This window comes from Humulus lupulus, chromosome 3, assembly GCF_963169125.1.
Source record: "Humulus lupulus chromosome 3, drHumLupu1.1, whole genome shotgun sequence".
Lineage (NCBI taxonomy): Eukaryota > Viridiplantae > Streptophyta > Magnoliopsida > Rosales > Cannabaceae > Humulus > Humulus lupulus.
The window spans coordinates 223141734-223155757 of record NC_084795.1 but is presented as its reverse complement, the minus strand read 5'-3'; the positions used below and the strand labels follow the sequence as shown (position 1 = coordinate 223155757).

At 38.9% G+C, this 14024-nt stretch overlaps 1 long non-coding RNA gene across 2 annotated transcripts; it reads right to left on the bottom strand.

Annotated features, from left to right (window-relative positions):
- Window positions 1–10296: 10296 nt before the first annotated feature.
- LOC133821537 (uncharacterized) lies at window positions 10297–13735 on the bottom strand. 2 transcript variants are annotated; one of them, XR_009887656.1, is made up of 3 exons: window positions 13450–13734; window positions 13289–13367; window positions 10297–10542 (listed from the first exon to the last, which is right to left on the bottom strand). It is a non-coding gene; the product is annotated as an uncharacterized LOC133821537 (long non-coding RNA). The 2 variants fall into 2 exon arrangements; XR_009887657.1 differs by lacking the exon at window positions 10297–10542 and adding an exon at window positions 11654–11740 and having other exon boundaries at window positions 13450–13735.
- Window positions 13736–14024: the final 289 nt, after the last annotated feature.

Sequence of the window (14024 nt, the reverse complement as noted above, 5' to 3'; positions counted from 1 at the left end):
TTAATGGATCAAGTTATTGACTGCAGACTAATAAGAGGTTATGTACCCAAGGCAATTAATGGGACCTGGTGGTGGTTATATCGAGGTAGAGAATTACAACTAGGGCTTGAACCCTTCACCTGCCCCTCAGAATTTGTAGCAGGTGTTTACAGATATACAATTAAGATTGCAAAGGCAAGAGGAAGAGATCAGGTGCTTAAAACAGCAGCAGGTTCTGTTAGGGAACACCTCTTCCATTGCTATGCCAGGAGTGGCACCAGTATTGGCTCAGCCTAGGGTTGAGAACATGTGGGAATTTCTGTGTGGAGCATTCTCGGAATATTACCCTCCAGTTTTTGAGGGAGGCCTATATCCATTCAGAGCTGACCAATGGATGGGCATGATCAGTTCCATCCTCGACAATATGGGGGTGGTAGGTCACGATAGGGTGATTTGTACTACACATGTGTTGCGTGAGGATGCCCAAACGTGGTGGGAAGTGGTATCCCAGACACGAGATACAATTGTGATGGACTAGAAAGAATTTAGGGAGCTATGTAATGAGAGATATTACTTTGATGCAGTCAAGACTGCTAAGACAAATGAGTTTCTAAACCTGGTTCAGGGAAATGCAATAGTAACCGAGTATGTTAACATATTCGATGGATTGGCCAAGTTTTCTTTTGATATGATACCCACGGATGTGGCTCGGAAAGAACGATTTTTCCAGGGATTGAGTCCCAGAATAGCTCAGGGCGTTAGAGTCACCCAGTACATGAAATCTCTACATATGCTCAGGTGGTAGGGAAGGCTCTTGTTGTTGAGAGCACATGAAATGTGTAACGACCCGAATTTTCTAATCGGGCTTAGGGCCTTGATTAGTGTGCCTGGAGGGCAATAAATGATTTAATATGCTTTAATATGTTAATGGGTGAATTAATGTGAATATATGATAGTGATGCATGTTTAGTGAGTTAAATGTGCATGTGGGCCCCGTCCGGATATTAGGGGCATGAATGTGATGTATGTTATGTATATATGTGAAATGTCTGTGCGGCACGATCCGAGACAGTCCTGGGGAGCGGTTAGCCAGACAGTCGCAACAGGGTTGAGATTCCGACTTGGGGCGAGTCGAGGGGTAATTTGGGTACTAGGTGTTATGGGATTATCGGAACATGAAAATAAATATTTGGAGATATATTAGAGGATAGAATGTCTAGGCAGGAATATTGGGGAAATTTACTATTTTGCCCTCGGGGACGTTTTGGTACCCCGAGCCTTGAGGTAACCATATAGACTTAAGCGGAATAAAACAAAACGGGGGATTTGCTTAGAAGCTTTGGGAAACCGACCTCTATACTTCTCCTTCTGAACTAAGGATAGCATCTCACCATTTACATCTTTCTCTCCTTCATTCTCTAAGGCATATCAAAGGGGATTTTTGGTGCAAGCTAGCTTAAGCAAGGGATTGGGCTGAGGAAACTTAGGAGCTTAAAGCTTGAGGATTGAGGATCAACTACAGGGACTGAATTCAGCAAGATAAGCTTTAATTATTGGGATTATGTTGAGAATTGTTACTGGTTTGCTAGAATATGCATGCTAGTTAAGTTTGATATGTTCTTGAGTACTTTAGTTGGGTTTTGGAGTAGATTTTGATGGGGTTTTGGTGTTGTTATTGAGCTGGAGTATATGTGTTAAATATCTAGATTAGATAGGTGAGTTTTGGGTGAATTGGCTTGAGGAAAGGTGTGGAAAAATGGTGGAAAATCTGGGTTCGGTGGGGAGCGCTGCGGCCCTAGGAGGGGTGTGCCGCAGCCCGTGTGCGCGCGCGGTCATGGGAGGCCGAGAAGGTTCATGTGCGCCGCGGTGCTTGGTGGGCGCGTCACAGCTCGTGTGGGGGTCAGTGTGGTGCTAGCCTCTGTTTTGAGGCTAGCCGCGACTCTTGAGGATGGGGCCGCGACCCTTAGTGCCAGTTTGCATTTTTAAGGGTGTTTAGGCTTGGGAATTCAATGGTTAAGGCTCGGGATGGATTTTATCACCCGGATTGATAGAATTCAAGGTTCCGGAGGTTAGGGTTGTGGTTCGAAGCTATTCATTGGATTAGAACTTGATGACTGGATATTGGTGATGTGTTGTGACTAGGGATTTCAGCGAGGCTCCAGTTATAGGACTGTGCTCGGGACTCAGGTAAGAAAACCCCTGTTCCCATAGAGCTTATGTCCAGGGCTGAGCCCAATGTGTTTGAATGGATTGATATGCAGGGCCGAGCCCAATATGTTAGAACTGCTGAGCGTAGCTCTTTATCTGTTTATGCTAGAATTCTTTACTTGTTGTTATATCATGTATGCAGGGCCGAGCCCAATATGTTTGAACTGCTGAGCGTAGCTCTTTATCTGTTTATGCTAGAATTCTTTACTTGTTGTTATATCATGTATGGTATTATGTGAGTGATCGGCAAGAGCCGGGAACGGTGTAGACCGAGGACAGCAAGGGGCCGGGAACGGCGTCAGGCACGTTGAGTGCAAGGCTAAGAACGGAAAGGGGCCGGGAGCAACGTTGAGCACGTGGGGTGCGAGTTGCCTGGGCGAGTCCCTAGAAGGATACCTGGGATATCCTCACGGCGTGGTCCGCGAATCCAAGGCTTGGTAATCGCCTGGGACGACTAGGTCGTATGTGTTTAGCCAATTGGTGGCCTATTTATATGCCTGATATATGTGTTGCATATGTTATCTGTTTGTGGGTTTTCTTGCTAGGCTTCGGCTCACTGATGCTCTATGGTGCAGGTAAGGGTAAAGAGAAGATCAACCAACCATGAGTATAGCAGGCGTGGGGCGGCGTGTACATGTTTGGCCAGCCTGGCTGCCACGGCCAGAGGATTTTGGGAGATGCTTATAAATAAACTCTGATTTTGTCGTCTAGTCGACTTGGTTTACTTAATATGTTGTAAACATTTCTAAACTGTATTTTCGGATCTCAAGTGTAAACCTTTTATGATTTCCTAAGGAAACTACTTTTTCTAAGGTTTTTCCTCTGTTTATAGCTTAATTACACTGTTTGATCTAAAACCTCGATTATCGAGATGAAAGCACATTTTTAAACTCACTTAGTAACGGCTATAAGGAAGTAGGGCGTTACAAAATGAGATTGAGAAGAAGTGTGCTGGAGAGCATGGAGCTCAAACAGTGATACCTCCATTTATTGGATCAGGCAAGGACAGGGATTGGAAAGTCTACCGAAAATGCTCTCGGTGTAAGAGGCGTCATTTGGAAGAATGCCGAGAAAAAGCATTTTTCTTATGTGGGATGGTTGGGCACCTCAAGAGGGATTGCCCAAGGCAAAGGAAGGATAAGCCAAAGGGGGCGGACAACTCGATCCTAGCTCGAGTGTTTGCTCTGACATAGTTAGAGTCTGAGATAGAGACTGAGACTGGGGTTGGTTCTTCAGTTATGGCAGGTCAGTTTTTAGTTTTGATTCTTGTAATTTGTTGATTGGTTTTGGTGCCATGTTGTTCTTTGCTTTGTTGCATCTACAGAGGCCTAGACTTGATATGTGGATTACATGGTTATGTTGTGATGAGAATGTGGTACTCTATTGGTAATTCTAAGAGACGAGTTAGAATATTGTGGATATGACTCATCAGTTGATTTGATAGAGTTGGTTATGATTGCCTTTGACATGATCTTGGATATGGATTGCTTAGCCGAGTTTGGGGGCAATGATAGATTGCAAGGAAAGGATGGTAACTCTTGGGCTGGAGGGTGAGAAACCCTTGTATTTTTTGGCATTATGCATGGACCCCATATGCTTATGAAATATGTACTAAAGGCTACGGACCTATGGTAGAAGGGATGCATATGACTCTTATCTAGTGTGATGGGCACCACTCAGGTCGTGCCAGTGGGATCAGGACATACTGGATTAGTATGTGAGTTTCTTGATGTGTTACATGGTATTTGTCAGGGTTACCTTTACATAAAGAGGGAGAATGGTGATTAGGTTGGTGCCAGGGACGGAACTAGATCTAGAATACTGTATTGAGTGGCTTCAACAGAGCTGTAGTAACCAAAAGTTCAGTGTTTGAGTAAGATGGTATTTTCCAAGGGGGATCTTCGATCTGGTTATTACTAGCTAAAGATCAGGGAGAAGGATAAGTAGAAGATTGTTTTTATATCAGTTATGGGCACTAGGAGTCCTGAGTTATGTCTTGTGGATTTGACTGATGCCCCAATTGTTTTGATAGATGAGATGAACATGGTGCTCAAAGATTATTTGAATTGGTTTGTGATCGTCTTGATCGATGATATTGTGGTATACTCTCAGTCAGAGATTGGCCAAGGCCAAGGAAAGCCTCAGAGGTCAGGAGTTTCCTTGGATGGGCAGGATATTACATGGTTTTTGTGAAAGAATTCATGAGGATTATTACATCATTGACAGAGAAGGTGATTGTCTATGCATCATGTTAGTTGAAGGATATGACCAGAATTGGAGTAGAGTTATTGGTGGGCTATTTGGCCAATATTACGCTTGTTTACTCTTTTAGAGAGGATCAAAGGAAAAATAGTTGAGTGAACCATAGATGGGAAGAATGGAGGGGAATGTCTTAGCTGGATTAGCTAAGGATCATGCAGTGCCAAGTATGAGTTTATTGAAGTATAAAAATCGGACTAGGGATCTGATGGATAATGTGATTAAATGTGGGATCCTTTATGAATCTCATACTACCCCTTATTCTCTTCATCCAGGCATCATGAAGATGTACCAGAATTTGAAAGCTTTATATTGATGGCCTGGGATGGAGAGGGACGTAACTGAATACGTGGCAATGTTCCTAACCTGTTAGCAGGTCGAGATAGAGTGTCAGAAACCAGTAAGGCCATTGCAACCTTTGTGTATTCCATAGTGGAAGGATATCACGATGGATTTCCTGGTGGGGTTGCCCTGGGTAGTGGGCCAGTGTGATTTCAATTCGGGTTATTATGGACCAGTATACAAAGTTAGCTCGCTTTTTATCAGTGAGAATGAATAATACAATTGACCAGTATGCAGATCTATGTGTGAGAGAGAGAGAGAATACGCCTTCATGGGAGTTTTAGGTTTATCCTGATGAATAAGGACCCTATATTTACTTTCAAGTTTTGGGGAAGGTTACAAAAGGCGATGGGTATACAGCTGAAGTTTAGTACAACTTATTATCCTCGTATTGATGGTAAATCAGAGGGAGTTATCCAGTTATTGGAAGGGCACCTTATAAGATACTGTATGGTAGGAAATGTATATCGCTCATTCACTGGGACGAGATGGGTGAGATGTTATATTTGGATCCTACGGTATTTCAAGGGATCATCGAGGCTATTGAAAAGATTAAAGTGTGGATGCTCGCTTCTCAGAGTAAATGGGAAAGTTATGTTAGTTTGAAGTGTGGGAACGTGGAGTTCCAAGTGGAAGGCTATATCTTCCTTAGAGTATCAACATGGAAAGCGGTGAGGAGATAAGAGCAAGTTGAGCCCTAGATTAGTAGGACCGTTTGAAATTCTGGATAGGATCGGTCAGGTGGCCTATAGACTCGCCTTATCTTTGGCATTGTCGACCATATACAATGTATTTCATATTTCCACATAGTAATATAGTACCACACACATACCACATATATGCCAAATATACCACATAGTAATATAGTACGATCCTAGGGAGCAAGTTATTGGGAAAGTCACAACGGGACCCATACTTGACTCAGAATGAATCAAGGGGTATATTTGGTATTTAGCACATTATCGGAATATTGGGTAATAGCAATGATTATTTGATGATATGTTGGGAGTTAGTGAGATCAGGAGGGAATTCTGGGAATTTTGACTATCTTACCCAGGGGCGTTTTTGGGACCCCGAGCATTTGGATTTGCTTGAGGTTACTTAAGTTAGAAGTAACTTTTCAGAAACATAAAAGAACGTTTTGCATTGTAACGCCCTACTACCCAGGGACCATTACGGTGTGCATTTAAGACAGTGCTAAACTTGCTAATCGAGTCATTTGGCCATAATTGTGTAACTAAGTATGATTAGCGGTTTAGGGTAAACTATTTTTGGTTAAGATACAACGTTTTACTAAAACATTTACTGTATACATTGGGATCCTAAAAATATAATTTAAAGGTTAATTACAACAAAAGATTAACAACCAGCCGACCTAAGCGACAAAATAGGTTTTAAACCTAATTCTTCTTTAAACCCTCGACCATGGTGGTTAAGCAGCCGCATATGCATACATCATCGCCTAAGCTCTCCAACTCAAGGATGGTCCAACTTTCTTTTGCCTTTACCTGCACCACATAGCACTCGTGAGCCGAAGCTCAGCAAGAAAACTCAATATGCTCATGAATAAGTAATAACATGTTACTAAGTCATAATAGGCATGTCTAGCAGTAATAACCCTACTCATGCATGCAAGCAGGTACAAATAAATGGTTGTGGAGTCCTATGCTCTCAGAAGATGACTAATAAGTCTTTCACTCTAAGGTAGATGACTAATAAGTCTCCCTCTGAGGTAGACGACTAATAAGTCTCTCTGAAAAGTTGACAAATAATTCACTCTCTAAATAGATGACTGATAAGTGTATCTCTGTGTAGATGACTAATAAGTCTGTCTCTGCATGGATGACTGATAAGTCTATCTCGGTTAGATGACTGAGAAGTCTATCTCTTAGGTAGATGACTAATAAGGCTCTCTGTATAGATAACTAATAAGTCTCTTTGTATAGATGATTAATAAGTCTCTTTGTATAGATGAATAATAAGTCTCTCTGTACAGATAATTAATAAGTCTATCCTTATGTAGATGACTGATAAGTCTATCTCTGTTAGATGATTGATAAGTCTTTCTCTGTTAGATGATGGATAAGTCTATCTCTGTTAGATGACTGATATGTCTGTCTCTATGTTGATGACTGATATGTCTATTTTAGTATAGATGACTGATAAGTCTATCATTGTATAGATGACTGATTAGTCTATCTCTATATAGATGACTGATAATTCTATCTCTGAGGTCCCATACCCTCCTAGCCATGTGACGTGTAGGTCACCTTAGCCTTTTGGCTCTGGCTATCAATAACTAGCCTTTAGACTAGAGAAGTGCTTTTAGTTTTCATCGAACTTAAGGTCGGTCAAGAATTTCATGATTATGATGATAATGCATTAAACACGCTACTACCGTTCTTGACTCATAAGTCAATACCATACGACCAATGCTCAGTACTACTGCCGAACTTGACTAATAAGTCACAGCTTCACAATTAATACTGGCACTCTTGCCGATTCTGACAAGTAAGTCAATACCATTGATAGATAAGCAAATTGCCAAGCATTTGATATGCATTCCAGATATAAAAATTGAGCACTTAACATGCTACATCAAAACCATGCATGTCACATACTAGGTGTAGTTTTCTTACCTCTGGTTCAAGCGAGAAATAATAAATGAACGACCCTAGAGAACGATTGATCCTTTGATCCCTTAGCGGTCACCTAGTCATAACCAAATATGGAACCCAATTAATGAAATCAACAATAAAAGGTTCTTGACCTAACCTCACTCCCAGAATCTCGAATTGTACTCAAACGGTTAGTAGATTTGATCCCGAGCCTTAAGAATTGAAACCCCGAGCCAAAAACCCTCAAAAGTGCCCAAAATAGGACCCTGTAAAATAGGATAGCGCTGTAGCGCTGCCCCCCTAGTGCCATAGCGCTACAAACAGGGATGACTGGCCCAGAACAGCACTGTAGCACCCTCCCTTGGGCACTGTAGCGCTAGGACCAAGGTGATTCATCCCTCGTTTTTCCTCCTTCGAGTTCTCCAATTACAAGCTTCAAAAATTGATTCCAAACCTCATTCAAACTCCCAAATGAACCCAAAAACACACATACATGTCCTAGGCATCGAAACCTAATCAATCTTTTCCAAAAACTCTATTGAATTCTCACTATCAAAATCATAAATCCCAACTGAAAATCAATGAAAAACAGAGCAAGAACCAGAGTTTTCATGGCCAAAATCTTACCTCAAGCTCAGAATTACACCCTCTTCAATGGTAGAACATAACCCTAGACCCTCAAGGCTTGGTTCCCTAGCTTGAATCTTCAATTGGGGCTTCAAAAATTCAAAGGAAAAAGGAGAAGGAAATGATCAGGAGGAGAAGAAGAAGAAGCTCTATTTTTAGCTTAGCTTAAGTCCTTCCACAGCCTTCTACTTGATACATATATCCTTAGGTCAAAAGACAAAAATACCCCTAGGTCATTTAATTCCCTCTTAAGGCTGCCAAGGGTAAAACCGTCCTTTATCGACTATCTCGTTAATAATAATTAACGTCCTCAAATTCTTGTTATTCCCAATATTCTCAAATGCTAATGGACCCATATGCATGCATTTATCATTGTATAATAATATAATTCACATAATCATGCATATAATCATTTAATATCGCAATAAATCAATTATGACCCTCCTGGCCTCCTAATAAAGGTCCTAAACCTTATTAGGAAATTTATGTCATTACAAGCATGTTCTCTCTCTCTCTCGTTATCCCTTTTTGACGCTGTTCGCATTTTCAAAGGAAACTCGCATTTTAGGACTCAAATTCAAGCAATGATCGAGTCATAGAGATTCTAGGGAATATTAGATGTTTTTTAGGCTGAGGATTTAATTGGGAAACGACTCAATCAGAGGTAATCCATGTTTTAAGTTTTATGTTTTTGAGTTTTTATGCTTTGATTGGATTTTATGCTTGATTAGTTTTTGAGTTATTTAAAGCTTAGGTTTTGATGGTTTTGGGCCATTAGGATGTTTGGAAACTTTTTTTTTTTTGGGATTTGAATATGTTTGGATAGGTTTTTTTTTTAAGGTTTTTAAGTTGAGAAAACGTAGAAAATGGATGGGTTTGAGGTTGGGTCGCGACCTTGTTCTAGGAAGTCGCGACCTATATGAAACCAGAACCAGGAGGGTTCTGCCTGGGGGTCGCATCGTAACTCTAAAGGCAAGTCGCGCCCTAAAGCCCAGGCAGAGGGCTCTCTGTCTGGGAGGCACGCCGTGACCCCTAGGGCCATGTCGCGGCCTGCCTGTGCATTTTTGGCTAGGTTTGGTTTTTAGTCATGGGAACTTAACTCTAAGGGCTCGGGATCGATCCTACTACCCCGTTTGGTAGGATTCGACGTCCTGAAGGCTAGGACTCAGTCCAGAAGTCTTTATTTACTCATTTTTGACGAGATTCTATATTATGATTGTGACTAGGTGACCACTAGGGCTTAAGAAACATGATCGTGCTCGAGGGTCATTGATTGGTAACTTGTGCTTCGATCAATTGTAAGAAAATTGCACCCAGTATGTGAGGCATGTGATGCATGTGATACATGTGATTATGGCATGGTATGAATGTTGAATATGGAATTGATTAGAGCTTGAGTCTCTGTAAATGTGCATGATCATAATTATGCTTGTTATTATTGATGAAGCATGTTGAGTGCTCTATATTTGGATATATGTTGCATTATGAATGCTTGAATACATCTTTTATATGAGTATCGCACTAACTTGCTAGTCAGAAATGACAATGGTGTTTAGTGCTGATTTTTAAGCTCTGAATTATCAGTCACGATCAGAAATAGTACTGAGCGCTGGTCATATGGAATTGACTTATGAGTCAAGAGCGATGATAGCACATTGAACGCTGGATGATATGATTAGATCTAATTAACAGAAGTATTATATGCTTGTTGACCCTCAATTTTTCCAACGACACGGAGTCAAAAATACGATTGGAAAAGAAGTGACAATTAAGAGTTTAATCTAATGGTAAAGAAGAAACACCAACAATTTATAGTGGTTCGGCCCTAATGAATGGTAATGACCTATGTCCACTTAGTACTAGTATTAATATTGAGTTCTAATGCTGTGATCAAAGAACTAGGGTTCTTTGAGTTTCACAAACCTTGGGAGAATTACAACAAGACGATGGATTATCGCACTATAGGCCCTCTCTCTCAATATTCAGGAAAAAGATTCCAAGATCAAAAAGTCCCATCCTTGAGCTATTTCATGCATATTTATAGGCTCAAGGGGGTTTACATGGGCCATTGGGCCTTAACTCTCCTTAATGTCCGTGTATCAAGGTAATAAAGATGAAATAATAAATGTAATTATTACAAGATCACAATCTTATAAAGGAATAAACCGAATCATACGACCAACCTGGTCGTACCTAATAGTCAGGCTTGATGAAGTAATGTGTAGCTTGTAACGACCCGGATTTTCAAGACTCGATAAATGCGGAAATATAAATGTTTTCATTTAACAAAATGTCTCAAAAACCCATAGAATTTTTTTTTAAAAAAAAAGTCGTATGGCCATACTTAACATTTAGTTACAAACATGTTTTACAAAGATTAGAGTGAGCCTAGTTTAGGAAAATTACACAACATTTCCAAAAATAAAAAGGCTTCCCAAAAGGTCGGTCCACATGTACATTTGCAAGGAAGACTCCAGCGCTCACTGCTCTGCCCTGCCCTTGCCCTTACCTACAACATGAAACAACTAGGTAAGCGAAAACGCTTAGTAAGATCAACTTTCAAACAAAGCATGTAGAGAATTAGGGTTCCGGACCCATCCGGACCCTAAACAATCAATTTCAAGAACGCTAAAGCGTCCTGGCAAACTTATGGTCATGCCTGATAACCAATGATAAATTAATTCGTAACTAGATAAAAAATCCTGCACTCAGAAAAATCCCAGAACAAGCAGATATATTATATCACAACTATATCTTATCAACAATTATATCCCTGCACTCAGAAAATCCAAGAGCAAGCAGATATATTATATCACAACTATATCTTATCAACAATTATATCCCTGCACTCAGAAAATCCCAGAGCAAGCAGATATATTATATCACAACTATATCTTATCAACAATTATATCCCTGCACTCAGAAAATCCCGGAGCAAGCAGATATATTATATCACCAAATAATTCGAGACCAACGCTCGACAATTTCCAACAATTCATGTGTAACGCGCCCTCCAACATAATTGCTAATCTGTAAAAGAGAACTGAGTCCCCACACTAAGATCTAGCCAATAAATATTCTCATCAAGGGTAACTATCGTGTTACCTAGGGCATCGCTACTTATCCAAGAGCGTAATCCAATTTACACGGTTTTATAGAGACTTCTATGTTAATCAGTGGTGCTGGTGAGCAGCTGCCCCTAGGGTGTTCAACCTCACTCTATCTTGGCAACCCCTAGTATCTCTAGGCACTCTCACGGAATGGCCAATATTCACGGCTGCTATCCGGGAATAACTTATCAGAGCACTTGCTCGGATTCTAACCGTCCAATGATTAAGTAAGCATGAGGGCCCCTAGGTCCCATTTATCTTGGCGCCCCTAGGTTTAACCAGCTTATCCTCATCTCATGGCCACTCGTCTCGGTAATGAACCGGACATAAATAAAATCAAGCAGTGTGACGGGGATCAACCGTCTAGGATATGACGGACTTCTACCGTTCATATTTTCTAAATCAGCACTCACTAGACTAACGTCTCTAAGAAACTTTCTATGACAGCCTATGTATATGCATGTATCCCTATACTAACATACAAGACAATAATCATTTCATGTTGCAGCCATACAATATAAGTTGACTTACTTGGAGTCCTTAGCGCTCAGCAAGTTTTCACCCTCCAACGTTCAGTCCAGTTACGCTTAGCCAATACTGTAGTTATCCATACAGTATACTCGGATTAATTATGGCACTAATAATTCATTATTATTATTTTGGGCAGTTTGGTCATTTTAATAAAAGTCATTTGTAAGGATTTACAATCCTTATTTGGTTTTAAACCTATTAAGGAAAGTTATACAAAATATTCGAGACTAAACCCTAAGTCTCGGGGAGACCTATCCTAAGGTCTCGATACCTAGGCTCGGGTATCACAATGGTATTTCCCACAATCCGCTAAAAATCTTATTCTTTCCAGGTATCGCTATTAACCCGCACTTTCGACTAGTCGGTTAAAATATGTAAGATTTTAGCCGGTATTATATCCAGAAAATACAAATAAATTCCTTAATTATTTTTAAAGAAAATAAACTCTTTAAATTTTCCTTTTATTTTTCTTAAGGTTTTAATATCTAAAAACCGTTTTAAGAAACTTGCCTAATTTGTCTTAATTAGGAAAACCGTTATAAATTTCTCATCTTGACTAATTAATTTTCCAAAAGCAATTAATCAATTTTACTTACTAGGAAAATAATTTATTTAATTATTTTTCTCAAAATATAGGGTTTTAAACCCTCTTTTAATTTATTAACTATTAATAAATTAAATCTCTTATTTTTAAAAAGAATAAAAACTCTTTAATAAAAATAATTCATTTAAACTCAAAGGGATAATTTTAGTGAAAATATGATTTCAAGACTTACCAATTTATATCTTGAAATAAGCAAAATTTTACTTTTTACCTTATGTTCCAAAATCTCATTTTTACACTAAGTGTGAAAAACCTAATTTTCACATTTTTAACTACATACTTCGTTAGTTCATAACTTGAAATTTACTTACCCAATTGTTACCAAAATTTCCCAATTCCATTTTTGTTATGCCATTTAGCCCTTTGTAAAATCTTAGGTCAAAATGAGCATTTTTGATTGGTGAAATCATTTTCCAACAATGAGGTAAAAATGACCTTATTTTCAAGTCCTTATTTTTTCCAAACTTTGACAGTTAATAACTTTCAAACCGTTCAATATTTTCTTACCAAATTTTACAGTGGACTAATAGGTTATACCAGAAATATGTCCACAAAATTTTAGAAAAAACTGGGTTCATTTGCCCTATACAGTGGCTGTCCAAACTTGGTTCCGAAAATAAGAATACAAAAAAACAGTTTTTTTACCTAATCTTTGAAATAGCATAACTTACTCATTTCTAAACATTTTTTTGTGTTTCAAAAGCTCAATTTTATGTACTCAATCTCAACAAAATCACAGTACAATTTAATTTTACAAAACCAATATACAGTGGCTGCTTGACCCCTTGGAAGTCACAGCTCAAAACATGTTTTGTTTTAGGGTATCCTACAAAACCCTTGGGGGTTTTGGTTCCCATTTTCAAAAATCAATACACATGCATCATAAAAATTATTAAAAAACTACCATAACCTTATTACATCATCAACAAGAAACTCTAAGCATTAGATATACAAAATAATGCTTAAAACTAAAAATCCTACAACAAAATCATCAAAAGTAAACTTTTTACCTCTTTGGTGTTCTTGCTTAAGGTTTGGACCTTCCTATAAGCTTTGACTCCTTCAAAACCTTTCAAAAACCCTAACCAACTTCCTCCAACAACATAGGTAATTAGCTATTTGAAACTCTATGATTAAAACTTGACAAAAGTCTAGATTAATGAAACTTTACCTTAGGGAAAACCCTTCCTAGACCAAGACTTAGCTTCCAAGTTTCTTTGGTGTTCTTGGGGTTCAAAATGGAGAGAACACTTGAGAGAGTCTTCAAAAATCAGATGAGAGTGAATGAGGGAGGGAGAGTGGTCGGATTTGGAGGTTAGAATGGCTCACACAACTCTTCAAAATATCACAAAATACTTGAGTGCTTTTCTACCCACTTGCCCACTTGACTTCTTAATTAAATGGGATTTGAATTTTATAAAATTGGGTTCACACCACTCTAAAATAGCACATGGCCAGCCACCATTTTCCATATATGTGACCATTATTTTTTTTATTTTTTTTTTATTTTTTTATAAAGGTTAATAAAGGTTTATAAGAAGAAAAGTCCAAATTGACTTTTGACACATTTTTTCACTCTTATTGAGTTTTAATCACCAAACTTAACATTAATTAATTAAATTAAATGTCTCTCACATTTAATTTAATTAATCACATAATAAAATTTAACCTAAGGTCCATTCGTAGAATAAAATTCCCCATTTCGGCAAAATTAGGCATTTAACACAAAATGCCCTAAAATTTCCA